The sequence below is a fragment of the Cryptomeria japonica genome, chromosome 2 (genome assembly GCF_030272615.1).
Source record: "Cryptomeria japonica chromosome 2, Sugi_1.0, whole genome shotgun sequence".
NCBI lineage: Eukaryota > Viridiplantae > Streptophyta > Pinopsida > Cupressales > Cupressaceae > Cryptomeria > Cryptomeria japonica.
Window position 1 is genome coordinate 370,662,477 of NC_081406.1, and position 17,624 is coordinate 370,680,100.

Below are 17,624 nucleotides of genomic sequence, written 5' to 3' on the forward strand. Positions count from 1 at the left end.
TACAATTAAGAGTTACCGGAGTGAACTGATATTGATTTGCACTGAGTGCACAAGTACTTGCTATGACAATATAGATGTACAGTGGACTAGAGATTGATGTTACCGATGGTGATATGAATGGCTGTTTCTAATTTGAAATATATAACATGTACAGTCGGTTACTGCTGTTCAGATCTGGGACTGATATGCTGGAGGATATACAGTGCTGTATCCAATGTGAATAGTTGTTCAGATCTGGGACTGATATGCTGGAGGATATACAGTGCTGTATCCAATGTGAATAGTCCTTCGCTTCCGTCACACGATATTGAGTCTTGGCCTGCTCTCCTTGGGTTCTTTCCGGTGAAATACGAAAACCATCTGCAATGCCCTCCATGCCCTCTTGGAATGAATTGGACTGTTTTAATATATTAGAAGGGAGGACATCTGAAGAGACACGACTCGTCTCTTTGAAGTCGTTTCCCGTAACTTATCTTTTATCGCATCCTTTCACATATCACAAATCTGTTGTTGACACTTGGTCAAATGCTCCACTATCGCAATCCAATAAGGATGAAAATAAGAATTAAACTAACTTCCTCATATTATCAATTAGTGTCCATTTTCTTTGCTAATCGTTTTTCATCAATCATCGATATTAGTTGTTTATCTTCTATGAAATTGATATGTTATATAGTTCTCTCCTTGCTCTCATTAATCAGCCCATTGTCTTAGCTATTCGCCGTCATGCCATCTCAATCCCATACGGTAGTATTACAACCGCTGCCCCTATAATCGTTGGTAAGGTTAAGGGACGATAATCGCTAGTCACATAAGTCTTAACGATCCTCGTCAATTCTTCTTATCATTATCTTTGAGCATCGTAGTTTTCTCGATGGTGATTGGCGATGATGTGCACCTTCAGTCGATCTGTTTGCTGAGTTGATTATTTGATGATGAACGATATTGTAAGTATGTTACTGTCACTTTAGAAGAGATCCCTCGCTGTATATCGATACGCCCTTATGGTGTTGACCACCGCTTGTAATCTTTAATGATATTGAGCCCAATGTGTCATTCGCTGTTGACGTAATACCAAGCCCCTTGAGGTCTTGATTCAGGGATATCACAGTCTCCCCCTCTTGAATTTGCTTGTTCTCAAGCAATTACACAATCTTGTGGTGAAGATCATAACATTGAAAAATCGATGTCTCCTCCCTAGTGAGTGCAAGAGGCCCTTTATCTAGATTGGTCTTCTTCCTTTTAGGAGTGTTACATATGGCCACATAAATATCTCTTTAATAATGCAATCTTGGTTTTGAATCAAACAATATCTTGTAAGTAGATCCTGCACAATATAAGAACATATACAAAGACACATAAATGCATATTTAACTTAGGGTTCGACCAAAAAAAAAAAAAAAAAAAATAGTAACCAAATGTCAAGTTAAAATTAAACACTATGTTTGAACTTCTACTTCAATCTGCTTGTATGAGTCCTTCCTCCTTCCCTTCTTTCGTAGATGAACTTGCACATAGATTAGTCATACCCAACATATAATTGTATAAATCAAAGTAATGATAAATGTTAGAGAGATTACTACCCAGTTTCTATTGTATATATTACAACTTGGAGGGGTTGGCTTCCTTGACCCAATTGCCCAACTTGAGAGAGACTAGCTTCCTTGAGCCATCTCTGTCCATCTTGAGAGGGTCTGGCTTCCTTGAGCCAATTAATCCAATCTTGAGAGAGACCGACTTCCTTGAGCCATCTCCTCTACATTTCTTTATGCTTGGAAGGAATGGGGGTTTCCCTTGAGCCATTTCTACACCAAGCCTGAGAGACTTGCTTTGCTTGGCAGCTCGGGTCAACCTTTATGCCATTCTCATTCCCTTACATTACTTGATTTTATATTAGTCTCTATTTATACTTGGAAGGAATGGGGACTTCCCTTGAGCCATTTCTACACCAAGCCTAAGAGAGGTTGTTCTCTACAACTTTCTTACTCCACTTGGTGGTCCTTATTTGCTTACCACATCCTTATTCCCCTACTTATTCTTTGGAAGTAATGGGGTCTTTATTGAGACATTCGTACACCAAGCATCTACTTGGCGACCCTTACTATCTTGACCACCATTCTCACTTCCCTCTTTTGGTTGATTGGAACCAAATTGCTTAACTCCTTAAGGTAATGTCCTTAAGGTTCTAAATGTTCTAGAATGGACCATGTCATGATTCATTGATTCATTCCAACTTTTACTCTTGTCAATATCACTGCTCTATTTGATTGGATGACTATATGTAAGCTAAGTGAATTGATGTGTCTATATAGTTACACTTAGTGTAATGATCAATACAATCTCTGCTATGCCCGATGTAATCCTTTGGATTATATGCAATGAAATATAAGATAATCTTGTAGCAATATTGGCTTGTCTCTGGTATGACCTCTCAAATCATGCAATGTCTATAGCGATATGGTTTCTATTTCAAACATGGATGTGTAACCCTGCAACAATAATCTGATGTTGTCTGATGTATATGATTTTTCCTTGAAATTAATGGTGTTGTTACAGATATAGATAGTTGTGCACTTGTAACTGGTATTAGCCAAGTAGGAAATTGCTCAAATGAGCAGATCCATTATGGATAAGAGATAAAATGAGTTTCCAACTCCCTGCCTATTGAAGTGATTTTGAATGCCTCTTTATATCTTGTAACTGGAAGGCAAATACACGACTCTTGCCTATTCATCATCATCATCTAATCGCACCATTTCATTAATATGAATCGCTTTTGAATAAGTCAATTCTTTTTTTGTTTTTGTTTGACTAACTGATTTAAATCAATTGCATACTTGGTAAGCATCGTATAAGAAATTGATGCATCTCTTCAATGGACTAATCGGTGTCATTATTATTTCTATTGAAGTCACTATCTTTGACTTAATTCATCTCTAATGCTGTCATGTATATAAATCATTGTTTGTATTATGTCTGAGACAGATTAAGAGTGGTTAACAAATAGGCACTTTGTTAACAAAGAGGCTTGGAGAGGGAGAGATAAATAAGTAGAGGAAGGAGAGAGAATATGGACAGTGAGAAAGGGAGAGAGACACGCAGAGAGAGATGAGAAGAAGAAAAGGAGGGTGGATAGAGGGAGAGATAGATAAATATATACAGAGGGTGTGGGAAAGGGAGAGGGAGATATACACGGAGATATATAGATAGAGAGAGAGGGACCTCAATAAATAAAAAAGAAGAGGGGGTGATATATAGAGGAATATATAGAGATATATAAATGGTCTTAATGGAGAATTAATAGGGTTAAATAAACTATGCATCTATTTATAAGGATTTAAACAAGACTAAAACAAAATCTTTGAATCAAGGAGACAATAAGGGTCCATTACTAATAACCTGATGTTATGTTTGCAATGTGTGTCTCTCTCTCATTCTCTCACTCTATCTCTCTTCCTAGACCTCTATATCTATTATGTATTTACCTCTCTATTTCTCCCTGTTTATTGTTCCATCTCTTCCGCTATCTCTACTTCATACTCAATAGATATAGAGGTCTAGAGAGAGAGAGAGAGAGAGAGAGAGAGAGAGAGAGAGAGAGAGGTATAGATATATAAGACGATTTAGAGAGAGGAAGAAGGGAAGATATATCTAGAGATAGACAAATAGAGATAAGTAGAGATAGAAAAATAAAAACATGAAGAGAAATAGGCAGAGATAAATAGAGAAAGGTATAGAAATTTATGGAAAGAGAAAAGGAGAGAGAGATATAAATATATAGGAAGATAAAGGAAGGGAGATATATATACAGAGAGAGAGTCATGGATAAAAAGAGATAAAGGGAGGAGTGAAAGGGACATAGAGTATGAGAGATGAAGTGAATAAGGGAAAGAGAAAACATATGAGGGATCGAAACAGAAAATATTTGCACGAAGCACGAGGATGTGGGAGGTGGGGTTTAAAGGGGATGCTAACCCAAGGCTAACCCAACCTAGTTCGTTTTGCTGCCTGGGTAGCCAGTGCCTTATAATTGGAGCTTTGTTCGAAGAGGCTCCAACTCTCACATCATATTGCCCGTCTTCCATAAATGTCACTTCAGACTCCCTCATGTCTTCCACTTGCTTTACTCTACGAAATAGATGGGTATATGCACGAAGTTGTGGTACCAAAAAGGTGCCACACTTAAAAAAATAATGAAAAATGCGCATAAGGTGCACGCCTTATAAGGCACGCGCACTATAGGACGTGCGCCCTATAGTGCACACGCCTTATAAGGCATGCGCCTTATGCGCATTTTAAACTTTAAAACAACCCTGCTCTGCATTTTGGATGCATTCTGCATTCCCAAACCCGCGTTTTGACAATTTCAAGTGCCATTTTCTTGTGCTTGCCCTTTGTAAAAGTTTGATATTGGGCACTAAGTTGTCCATCTCTCATCAAAATGCCGCCACGCCATCGAAGAGCTCGAAGAGGTATGTATTTTTATTTTCCTATTGTCATTTTTTTATTAATTTGAAGATTAAACTAGGTTTATTGTTTAAATTTATTTTCATTATCAGGAAATGAGATTAGACAAGAAAATCTTGAAAACACTCAATCACCTCCTCATGAAGACCATATTGAAGAAGAAGCACATCAAGAACCCCCTACAATCCCTAGACATCCCATAGGTACACAAGAAAACCTATTAGGTCAAATAGAAAATGGCCAAAAAGAGTTTGAAGGTTTAATCACAAGGCTAAAAGGTCCCACTGGAACAAACTCCCATAGGACAAACCTTGCCAGTTCTTTGCAATCTATTGTATCTCACATACAATCTGTGAGTGGGAAAATAAATTTTTGGTCCAGTAAGGATGAAGGAAACAATTTTATGCTGACAAATTATCATATGCGGCAGTGAAGAAAAAGAAAATAAATTTGACTTGTGTGCTCTTTTTACGGACCCCCGAACGAATCAACCTTTACACCCTGGATGTAGGAAATTCCCTATTCATTGGTGTCATCATGAAGGGATTAAGAACAATTTTTGGGATAGGTGGTGGATGGTATTTGATCAGCCCCCATGCAATAATCATGAGGTACCCCAATACTTTTTGAGAAAACTGTATCAATGAGTTTGTCCTTGATGAGATCCCAAACTATTTTGATTTTCTAGATTTCCAAGGTAGAGGTGGGGGTTCCTCGCATGATAGAGAGGGTGCACAGTGTGATCCAAATCTCCCACCAAGACCCTTTTCTAGACCTATGGTGGAGCATGTTATTATTCCTTCCATTGTGAAAGAGAGTATTGAGGTTGAAACTCTAGACTCGATTAGCTCACTCAGACTCTTATACAGTATGCTAGGCCTCTAGTAGAGGGTGATGCGAGTGATGATGTTGATTCTTCTAGGCATCGAGTTCCAGCTCATTTTTGTTGATCTTGTGGTTCTCTTTGCATTTATGATCCTATTAGTTCTGAGAATGCACGTGCATGAGCGGAGTTTGCTACAAAGAACATTGTCATGACAAAATCCTTGCTGAACGAAACATTTGGCATTGATACCCAGGTGAATTTCATTACAAGTTCATTTCATTCTTTTTATTAAATCTTATATGTAAATTTGAGAATATATCTAAATTAGTAAATTATTATGATAAAAAATCAGGGTCAAAGTGTTCACAATACTAGCAACATTCCAGCAACACCCTTTTTCACTACTTCGTCGACTCCACAGGTATACAACGAGTGAAGAAATATAATTATTATATGTAGATAGTTGAACCTTATGTGAATGATTTTCTAATTACTCATTTTGGATGTCAAATAGTTTGATGCTAGAGCTTCAACATCAACACCTCATATTGTATTTTATCGACAATCTTTCACCCAGGTAAACAATCTATCTTTAATGTTGTTATTAAATAATATAGATAGTTTTGGCGATTAGTCAATATACTTTGTTTAATTTTCAGATGTTGACATTAGAGACTCGTCCTGATGTCCGCACGTCAATGGAGCGCGGTGTTGCTGCAACAGTAGCAAGTTCAACTGCTTTAATAGAAGTATGAGACATATTTGTAAATTTAGTAAATCTAGCATTACATTTGTTATCTTAATAATATGTTATTTAAAATTTTAACGACACTTGTATTTAGTTTAATTTATATTGTAATGCTTACAGGAGGGGCTTGTCACTCCAGATCATGAACGTGCAATTGTTGTGGATGAACATCATGATTATTTGTATGTGGTAAGTAACTATTCTATTATATGTCATTCTAAAATTCAATTTTTGTATATGCTAACATCATTCTTTTCATTGTATCAGGTGGAGTTACAAAAAAGTCTGGAGAGGAGGTCGTGTGGACGTACTCGAAAGACACTTGCATCATATACATCTCCATCCCCTCAACAAGCAAAGATATCTCATGATCTGTTTCCTTCCCCTAGAGGGAAATGAATAGAATAGGGTCCTATGTTGTATGCCTATATGACAATTTTGAACATATGTTTTGTATTACGAATATGTGAGATTCTATCTCCATATGGCTTTTGGCAAGCTCCTATTTGACTTTATTGGATACCATGTTGTATGCCTATATGGAAAATTTGAACATATGTTTTGTATTACGAATATGTGACATTCTATGTCCATATGGATTTTGGCAAGCCCCTATTTGACTTTATTGGATATCATGTTGTATGCCTTCATAGCAATTTTGAACATATGTTTTGTTTTATGAATATGTGAAATTCTAAGTCCATATGGGTTTTGGCAAGCCTATTTGTTTGTATTGGATATATTTGATAGTTTTAATGGTATACAATGTTGCATGGATTTGTAGCTTTTTGGTTAATGCAAATCATTTATCATGGTTATTTATAATTGCAGTACAAATGATTAAATGAATAATTGCACAAATTTTATTGTTACTTAAGCTTTGAACCTAAATATGTGTTTGTAATCCAAGACACAAGCTTATGGAGATCAACACAAATTCAATAGTTATAGTCGAAATAAGACTATATAAAGGAAACATGGAAAGAACCAAAATTAGACAATGTAAGACACCATTGTACCAATACCCATTCTAAAAAAAAATTGCATAGCCCATAAACTTATATTCATCTAATGCATGCACTTAGGCGATTTCGCCGCTAGGGTGTGGCCCGCAACGATCGGGCGAGTTGGAGAGCAAAAAGAAGGTAGTCCTAGCGTAAACGCAGCCACCCTGACGCGTAGGAGCTGACGGTTCGGTGTTGCGACGAGCGGATTGAAAGATGAGGCATTGTGCAACTTTTCATTGAACTCATCTGACGCTTTTTGTCGCAACCGAGAAAGTGTCGCCACGAGCAACTGGATCTGAGTCTACCGAAACCGAGAGAGGCTTTTTTAGAGTTCCATAACACGACCCCGCAGGATCAAACGACTCATTCTTATGATTAACGAATGTCGAGAAATGCGATGCCGAATATTGACAACTTTGAGCAACTTGAGCACTTAGGCGATTTCGCTGCTAGGGTGTGGCCCGCAATGATCGGGCGAGTTGGAGAGAAAAAAGAAGGCATTCCTAGAGTAAGTCTGACTACCCCGACGTGTACGAGCTGACGGTTCGGTGCCACGACGAGCGGATTGAAAGATGGGGCATTGTGTAACTTTTCATTGAACTCATCTGACGCTTTTTGTCGCAACCGAGAAAGTGTCGCCACGAGCAACTGGATCCGAGTGTACTGAAACTGAGAGAGGCTTTTTTAGAGTGCCATAACGCGACCCTGCAGGATCAAACGAATCGTTCTTATTATTAACGGGCTCTAAGAAATGTGATACCGAATATTCACAACTTTGAGCAACTTGAGCACTTAGGCGATTTCGCTGCTAGGGTGTGGCCTGCAACGATCAGGCAAGTTGGAGAGCAAAAAGAAGGCATTCCCAGCATAAACCCAGCCACCCCGATGCGTATGAGCTGACGGTTCGGTGCCGCGACAAGCAGATTGAAAGATGGGGCATTGTGCAACTTTTCATTGAACTCATCTGACGCTTTTTGTCGCAACCGAGAAAGTGTCACCACGAGCAACTGGATTCGAGTCTACCAAAACCAAGAGAGGATTTTTTAGAGTGTCATAACACGACCCCGTAGGATCAGATGAGTTGTTCTTATGATTAATGGGCGTCGAGAAATGCGATGCCGAATATTGACAACTTTGAGCAACTTGAGCACTTAGGCGATTTCGCTATTAGGGTGTGGCCCACAACGATCGGGCGAGTTGGAGAGCAAAAAGAAGGAATTCCTAGCATAAAACTAGCCACCTCGACACGTACAAGCTGACGGTTCGGTGCTGCGACGAGCGGATTGAAAGATGGGGCATTGTGCAACTTTTCATTGAACTCAACTGACGCTTTTTATCACAACCGAGAAAGAGTCGCCACGAGCAACTAAATATGAGTCTACCAAAACCGAGAGAGGCTTTTTTAGAGTGCAATAACACGACCCCACAGGATTAGACGGATTGTTCTTACATGTCACTAACATCGAGAAAAACCATGCCGAATTTTGACAATTTTTCACACTTTGAGTGATTGACAACAAATGAGCAATTTTTACATCTTTTACCAAATTAGCAGGGTATACTTCACGAAATGATCCCATGTGATCTCTAATAGTCCAAAATGACATTATTTACATAAAATCACACAAAACAAGATAAAAACACAATTTTTTATATTACAATGCCTCGAGTAGTCAAAAATACAAGTCATGTACATATATCCAAATAAGATTGATATTAAAATTTTTTACATTTACATTTAATCCAATGAAACATCTAGATCTGCTCTACTCTTTATCATGTCTAGTATGCCCTCATGGTTAGACTCACGAACCTTCCATAAGTTCTTGTTTAGTGGTCTACCCCTATATCTGATCAAATGAACATTTGAAGCTACAACAAGGTTAGAATAATGAAGAATCTTCCTATGTGTCTCGAAGTCCTCGAACAACCACAAGTTAGACTTCTTCACTGGGTACCTTTTAAGCCATGTACCAGTAACAACTACTGATCTTGTGGGGTACTCAATATTTTCTCCATCTACCACAGGGCGATCCAATTTCTTTTTTGCATCCACACAACGATACAAGTAATAATTTGTTCCTTCTTCATTGTCTTCAGCTGCAATTGCTGCATAAACATGCCTTGCAATGATAAAGTGAGAAGAATTTAGCAAACAACTAAGGTAAAATATTAAAGTACAAAAAATTGCATGTGGATAATTTACCTGGTTGGACTAAATCTGACACATGGTCAAAGTCAATTGATGCTTCCATCTGTGTGAGTTGTAGTGCACTCGGAGGTCGATATGTCTCAAGTGGGATTAGAGGCCTCATACACCATTCGTCCACCAACACCCACTCATTTGACTCACACTCATTATAGGCACCATTTCTACATGAAGAACAATAACATGCCATCCGCCGCGTATGGATAGTCCTTGAACCTGCATTAGAGCTTTTGAAATAGTGTAGCTCACTCGATCCTGTCAATGTACAACAATCTCCTAATTTTGCAATGTTAGTATCATCTACCAATCAAATAAATCTACGAACTGAAGACTTACCTTAATTACCTGGACCAATTGTACCATTGCACCACTGAACAGTTGATTTTGCATCTTTCAAGTTTGCATTCCCTTTGTACTTTAACTCTTCTCATGCTAAAGCTCTTTTAATACATGCTCCTGCACCATCATGCTCCCCTTTTCCATGCCCAACCTCAGAGAAATTCCACATATGTTGAATAGAAGTCAACTTATGCATCATACTCAACCAATAAAATATCCAAGTTCTTAAATTGCGATGCACAATTATCTGACCATATGATATGTTGACAGAATGATATGCCTCGGCTAGCCAAATCATCGTAGAATATTTGAAAACAACCTTGCACAAACTCTATAGAGTGTGAGCGATCATCACTGATGTAAAAATGATACTCCCTCAATATCTTCCTATCCCCTTCCATACTATCATGTGCATGAATGAATGCTATATGCACAAATATGGTAACTTGTGTGGAGTTGTAATATTGTGATTGCACCTCGTTCTGCGATTGTAGTGTGTAGTTCTCTGCAAAGTCAACAATTGAAATGATTGTATGAAGTGGAAATGTGTCCTTGCATAACTTAAATTGTGAGTCCAACCAATAAGCTCGATGGTTATGCCTTGCATACTCATACACTATATTCTCATGAAAGATGCCCATAAACTGATACACTGGAATCTTCTCACTAACCAATTCACACATTTTTGCTTCTTTTCCATCTTTTAGCATGTAGGCCACTGTCTTATATTTTCCAAATTCTACTAATTCATTACCAATTTCTTGTCCAATATCCATATGTTGACAAATTTGTAAATGTCGCAATCCACCACAATCAACACATGTTCCATCCAAGCAACACTTATTGTAATATACTTGACCATCTACTCTTTCACATAAGATGCTAGATATGAATTCCCTTGAAGATGTCGGTGGACCATTTATGTTGCATTTCTGCAGAACATTGTTAGCATGCAAATCTATACATATGCGTTGATAAAGATCATAATGGTTAGAAAATTCAATATGTACTCTACAACAACAAGTTGTGCATGTGTGATTTATTTTGACATAAAAAGGCTTTACCATTTCAAATAATCTTTGACTAATTTTTATTTGAGGATACATACGTTGAAACTTGGCAAAAAATTGTGTGTGAGTCATATCCAAAAAATGTTTCGGATGTGGATCACGGATTTTACTACCAATCCTCCTTCTTACAACATCTCTTTGATTTGGAGAGACCCTTGTGTTATTCTTCCAAAAATATTCAATTAGGGATCTCAAGGCTTCAACAATTGCTTTATCTTTCCCTCGTAATCTACCGGAAAATGCCCATAACTCATTGTTATATGGATCCTTCGCTCTTTGTCGCCTTCCCAAAGCTCTCATTAGAGTTTGTCTACTTATCTTCAATTGTTTACTGGTCTTTCTAAGGAGGCGAGCTTTCTTAGTTTGAGTGCTTACAATTGTTGATGTAATGACACGTCATGTGGCATTACTATCTTTTGTGTGTGAGTTAGAACCAACAGTATCATATGCATTCATCAGATTCTTCACAATAGATTTGTCGCTTGATTCAATCGATGTTCTTAGCCCAAGAATCTTCATTATAGGCCTAAATTTCAGATTTCTCATCATCTCAACAAATAGTTGACATCTTCCTGTCTCATTAAAAGGCTCAAAAAATATTTTCCATATCCGGTTAGCATGTCTTTGACAAGTACGCTTCAAAATCTTGTCAGCCATTGGTTTCAAAACATTAGCATCAATATCAATCAAATACTTAGGCTTTCTATGCAAAACTCTAGGAGGTGTTATCAAACTTTGAGTTACCTCAAGATTAGGAATGCCAACAACATTAGGGATAGGTGGCATACCTTCAACCGGAGATGAAAATGATGAGATACCTTGAAATTGAGGTGTACAAGATGGTGTAGCTCCAATACTTGATGTCAGTCGTGAAGTACTTGCAACATCAAATGTCATAGAGGGAGTGCATTCAATATGAGATGTTGTAGACACCAACGGTGTGCCAATAAGAGATGGTGTGCCTTCAACTTGAGATGTAAGAGATGGGGTGCCTTCAACTTGAATTGTGGTAGACATGCTCTCAACCTCGGGATTCAATTGTCTCATTGCACAAAGGTTTTGCATCCGTTGCCTTTGTGTGGCCAATTTTGTCTCTCTCTTAGATTGGATGGATATCTCATGTTCCCCTTCAATTGGCAACCTCTTATTCTATGGTATTCAATTTCCTTTGTTCACGAAGTTGTTTTATTCCTTCTCTTTTTTTTGCATTCTTAGCTTCACGCTCTTTCGGTGTTACATTTTTTGGTTGTTTCCTTGACATGATGATGATTTCTACATGTAAATGCACATAAAAGAGAATAAAGTGAAATTATGCATCTATGATTGTCCTAATTATGAATATGTTAAAATGAATATATGAAATTGAAATTATTTCATGTATTTCTTTTCTAAATTATTTCATAAGATCTTAAAAAGGATGTATGAAATTGCAAATTTTGTTTTAAACCACTAAACAAATAATTTTCTTATGCAACTTCCTTCAAATGGATTGTTAAATCTAATGTAAATCTAATAGGATTATAATCAATTTTGTCTCACACTTTTATTCTAACATTTAAACAAAAAGAAGACAAAATGAGAGAATGTGGGCTTGGATCACGGGTCAAGGGTCCCATATAACCATTTTTTAGTGTAGCTCATTTGGCTAGCACCAAATATGGTGCTAGCCAAATGACTTCCATTGAAATTTTTTAACCTTTGATAAATTTCTACTCTATACCCTATAACCATTTTTTTGTGCAGCTCATTTGGCTAGCGCCAAATATGGCACTAGCTAAATGACTTCTATTGAAATTTTTTTACCTTTGGTAAATTTATACTCTATACCCTATAATCTATACTCTATACCCTATAGTTTGATAGCCATAACCATAAAAATTAAACCATATGACTCTTTAGGACACAATATGGTGCCGTTATGGGTTGCATGGTGTCGTAAGGGGTCATATGGTGTCCTATGACCCCTTAGGACACCATATGACCCATTAGGACACAATATGGTGTCGTTATGGGTTGTATGGTGTCGTAAGGGGTCTTATGGTGTCCTATGACCCCTTAGGACACCATATGACCCCTTAAGGAACAATATGGTGTCGTTATAGGTCGTATGGTGTCGTAAGGGGTTATATGGTGTCCTATGACCCCTTAGGACACCATATGACCCCTTAGGACAGAATATGGTGTCGTTATGGGTCGTATGGACACCTAAGGGGTCATATGGTGTCCTATGAGGCCATAGGAAACCATATGAACCCTTAGGTGTCGTTAGGGATCATATTGTGTCTTAACAGGTCATATGGTGTGTTATGGCCCCTTAAGACACCATATGACCCCTTAGGACACAATATGGTGTCGTTATGGGTCGTATGGACACCTAAGGGGTCATATGGTGTCCTATGGGGCCATAGGACAACATATGACCCCTTAGGACACAATATGGTGTCGTTATGGGTCGTATGGTGTTGTAAGGGGTCATATGGTATCCTATGACCCCTTAGGACACCATACAATCCATAAAGACACCATATGACCCCTTAGGACACAATATGGTGTCATTATGGGTCGTATGGTGTTGTAAGAGGTCATATGGTATCCTATGACCCCTTAGGACACCATATGACCCCTTAGGACACAATATGGTGTTGTTATGGGTCGTATGGACACCTAAGGGGTCATATGGGGCCATAGGACACCATATGACCCCTTAGGTGTTGTTAGGGATCATATTGTGTCTTAACGGGTCATATGGTGTCCTAAGGGGTCATATGGTGACCTAAGGGGTCATAGGATACCATATGACCCCTTACAACACCATATGACCCCTTAGGAAACAATATGGTGTTGTTATGGGTTGTATTGTGTTGTAAGGGGTCATATAGTATCCTATGTCCCCTTAGGACACCATACGACCCATAACGAGACCATATTGTGTCGTAAGGGGTCATATGGTGTTGTAAGAGGTCATATGGTATCCTATGACCCCTTAGGACACCATATGACCCCTTAGGACACAATATGGTGTTGTTATGGGTCGTATGGACACCTAAGGGGTCATATGGTGTCCTATGGGGCCATAGGACACGATATGACCCCTTAGGTGGCGTTAGGGATCATATTGTATCTTAACGGGTCATATGGTGTGTTATGACCTCTTAACACACCATATGACCCCTTAGGACACAATATGGTGTCGTTATGGGTTGTATGGTGTCCTAAGGGGTCATATGGTGTCTTATGACCCCTTAAGACACCATCTGACCCCTTAGGACACAATATGGTATCGTTATGGGTCGTATGGTGTCATAAGGGGTCATATGGTGTCCTATGACCCCTTAGGACACCATATGACCCCTTAGGACATAATATGGTGTCGTTATGGGTCGTATGGACACCTAAGGGGTCATATGGTGTCCTATGGCCCCATAGGACACCATATGACCCCTTAGGTGTTGTTAGGGATCATATTGTGTCTTAACGGGTCATATGGTGTGTTATGACCCCTTAAGACACCATATGACCCCTTAGGACACAATACGGTGTCGTTATGGGTCATATGGTGTCCTAAGGGGTCATATGGTGTCTTATGACCCCTTATGACACCATATGACCCCTTAGGACACAATATGGTGTCGTTATGGGTCATGTGGTATCGTAAGGGGTCATATGGTGTCCTGTGACCCCTTAGGACACCATATGACCCCTTAGGATATAATATGGTGTCGTTATGGGTCGTATGGACACCTAAGGGGTCATATGGTGTCCTATGGGGCCATAGGACATGATATGACCCCTTAGGTGTCTTAGGGATCATATTGTGTCTCAACGGGTCATATGGTGTGTTATGACCCCTTAGTACACCATATGATCCCTTAGGACATAATATGGTGTCCTTATGGGTCATATGGTGTCGTAAGGGGTCATATGGTATCCTATGACCCCTTAGGACACCATATGACCCCTTAGGACATAATATGGTGTCGTTATAGGTCGTATGGTGTCGTAAGGGGTTATATGGTGTCCTATGACCCCTTAGGACATCGTATGACCTCTTAGGACACAATACAATGTCGTTATGGGTCGTATGGTGTCCTAAGAGGTCATAGGATACCATAGAACCCCTTACAATGCCATACAACCCATAATGACACCATATTGTGTCCTAAGGGGTCATATGGTGTTGTAAGGGGTCATATGGTATACTATGACCCCTTAGGACACCATATGACCCCTTAGGACACAATATGGCGTCGTTATGGGTCGTATGGTGTTGTAAGGGGTCATATGGTATTCCACATTTGGCACGTGCCAAATAGGGAGAGTTCCAAATGTGTACATAGAAACCCCCATCTCACCTCTCCCTTCTTTATCTCCCTTCCCTCGTAGTTCCATCTCTCTCTATGAACTAGATCTCATATTCTCTCTCTCCCCTTACCTCTTCTCGGGCTCTTCATTCTTATATATACATACTCTTTTTTGTCCTTCCCCCCTCTAGCTCTCACAATTCCCTTATTCTCCAATCCCTCAAGCTATGTCCCTGTTCATCCTTATTTGCCACGTGTCAAATGTGGAATATGGACCACATTTGGCGCGTGCCAAATGGAATATCCATTCATCACATTTGGCACACGCCAAATAGGGCGAGCATCATATTTGGTGCGCACCAAATGGCCCGCTTTGGGAAACACCAAACCTATGGTTTGGTTTTGCCTTGGGCATCCAACCCAAAGGTTTGGATGACCATTTCAGGCTAGAGACGTGTTTTTCTCAGAACATTGAAAATTTTGACATATTTTTTGTCGTTCTCTCCGTCAGGTTTGCACGTGTTTCAATGAAGTTAAAAAAAATACCATGGTAAACTTGAGCTCCCTCTTAGCTATCCAGCAATGTAATTTATTTCAAAAATTGATTTCGTTAAGTCTTTCATCTATAATTTCTTTTGTTAGTGTTTCTATTTTTTGTCAAAAACCAACATGCACTATTTTGGTTATAGATTTTTACACGTTCATCAGATTTTGAAATAACTTACATTTTTAGAAACTAGACTCCATTCTACACAATTTTAAAAAAAAAGTTTTGATTTTTGATTTGTTTTCAATGATTTTAGGGGGGAGCACACTCAAATTTCTATTTTTCAGGATGTGTCCACTTCGAAAATTAGTAAAAAATCATATACTCATTAAAAAATTAGCTGAAAATTCTGGCATAAACTAAGAGGTGTTAGCTAATTTCTCACTGAAGCGATTTTAAAAATTCAAAAAAAAACTTAACATTATAGGGGGGCCACAACAGACGCTATGTTATGTTTTGGCATAAAAACATGACCACTTTTTGTGGCCCCCCTTTTTGAAGCCCTTAATCTCCACCATTTAAAAAAAAAAATAGTAGTTTAGAAAGTAGACTCGAAGCACTCTGACTCTTTTTTTTGTTGCATCTTCAAATTTGGAGTGTAACTATCTTCAATTTGTCGTTGAAGTTCAGACTTTGCTGATTTCAGAAAAAAAGTGGCATCTTAAGACCCCCTTTTGGTACCACAACTTGGTGCACATACCCAGATTCATCACTCACAAGATTTTGCGCATCTTCCACAAAGTTTCTTCTGGTCTTGATTCAGGGATATCACATATAGGCACTTAAATCTGTCAGTTTTCGCAGCAGTTGGGCAGATTGATTCAAATGGTTCTGAATTTTAATTGCTATTCTTCCTTGGAAATTCTGCCCTCTTTTTCATTGCTTTGATGGATGCCCATACCCTGTTGCAAAGCTCCCATTTTGGCATAGGCAGGGAGAATGCTGGCAAAGGTTGTAGAGTCTGCCTTTATGCCTGACAATTGCATTTTCTCAAAAGTTTCTAAAGCCTTTTCAACAAATCCATTATGCGCATATCCTGCAATCATTGCAGTGTGAGGCCCAACCCCGACTCAGTTTGACATTTTTAGTTATTTGCATATTGAGACTATTATGGATGCTTTATGGATTTAGAACTTACATGATTCCATGATTGGATCACATTGACATATGTTGATGCTTTATTTTATGCATGATGATTATGAAACTTTATATGTTGCTAGAATAGAATTACTTTGAAATGGTGAATGTCATTATTGGAATTGCAGGACTTCATTTTGATGATAGAAAAATGATGCTTATTCTATGAATGGTTCAATTTTGAGAATTATGTTAATTGCTTATGTGGAATCGAATTTGAATGAATGAGATATTGAATTATTGTTGCCAAATGTATGAGTGTTTGATGTGCAATGAAATCCATGTATTTAATTATGTATAATTGTGATTATTTGGAATTACTAATGTATTAATTGAGATGCGCAGGAAAATTATCCATGTGACCATGGAATTTATATGGAGAACCAAACCTAGACCAATGTACATTTGTTAAGCCAGGGGTTGTCTATTTGGAGAGACAACACCCCGTTTGTAATGTATTTTGTTTGTGAAGTGTATGATGCTTGAGTGTTAAAATTAATTTTTATGTATATGTGTAATCCTACAAGAGACAAATTCCATGTGTGATTTTTATATTGTATTTTATTGTGTCACTTGACACATGTGCTGATTAGTGTCATTGATTTTGACTTGTCTCTTGGAGGGAGTTTTGTTTCTACCAAAGCCATTCAAACACATGAGTGTGGTCCCAAATTTGCCTTGGGAGTGGTCAACTCAGGTTTGACCCGTAGGTAAACTTCAGTTGGGTTTCTAAGGGGTTAAATGGACTCCTAGGGTCAGTTTTAGGGCTTTTCCAAAGGTCCAAAGGGTATACCTATGGGTTAGGGGTATTTTGAAACATGTGACTACGCCCATGTGACTGTTTAGTCACCTCAAAAAGTGGTTTTTCCAAGGTGAGCGAAAATTCAACTTAGAAAGTTCCTCCTAGGATAGACAACCTTCCCTTTTGATGTCAAACTCTCTTCCCCATCTTCTCTCACCTTTTCCCTTTCCA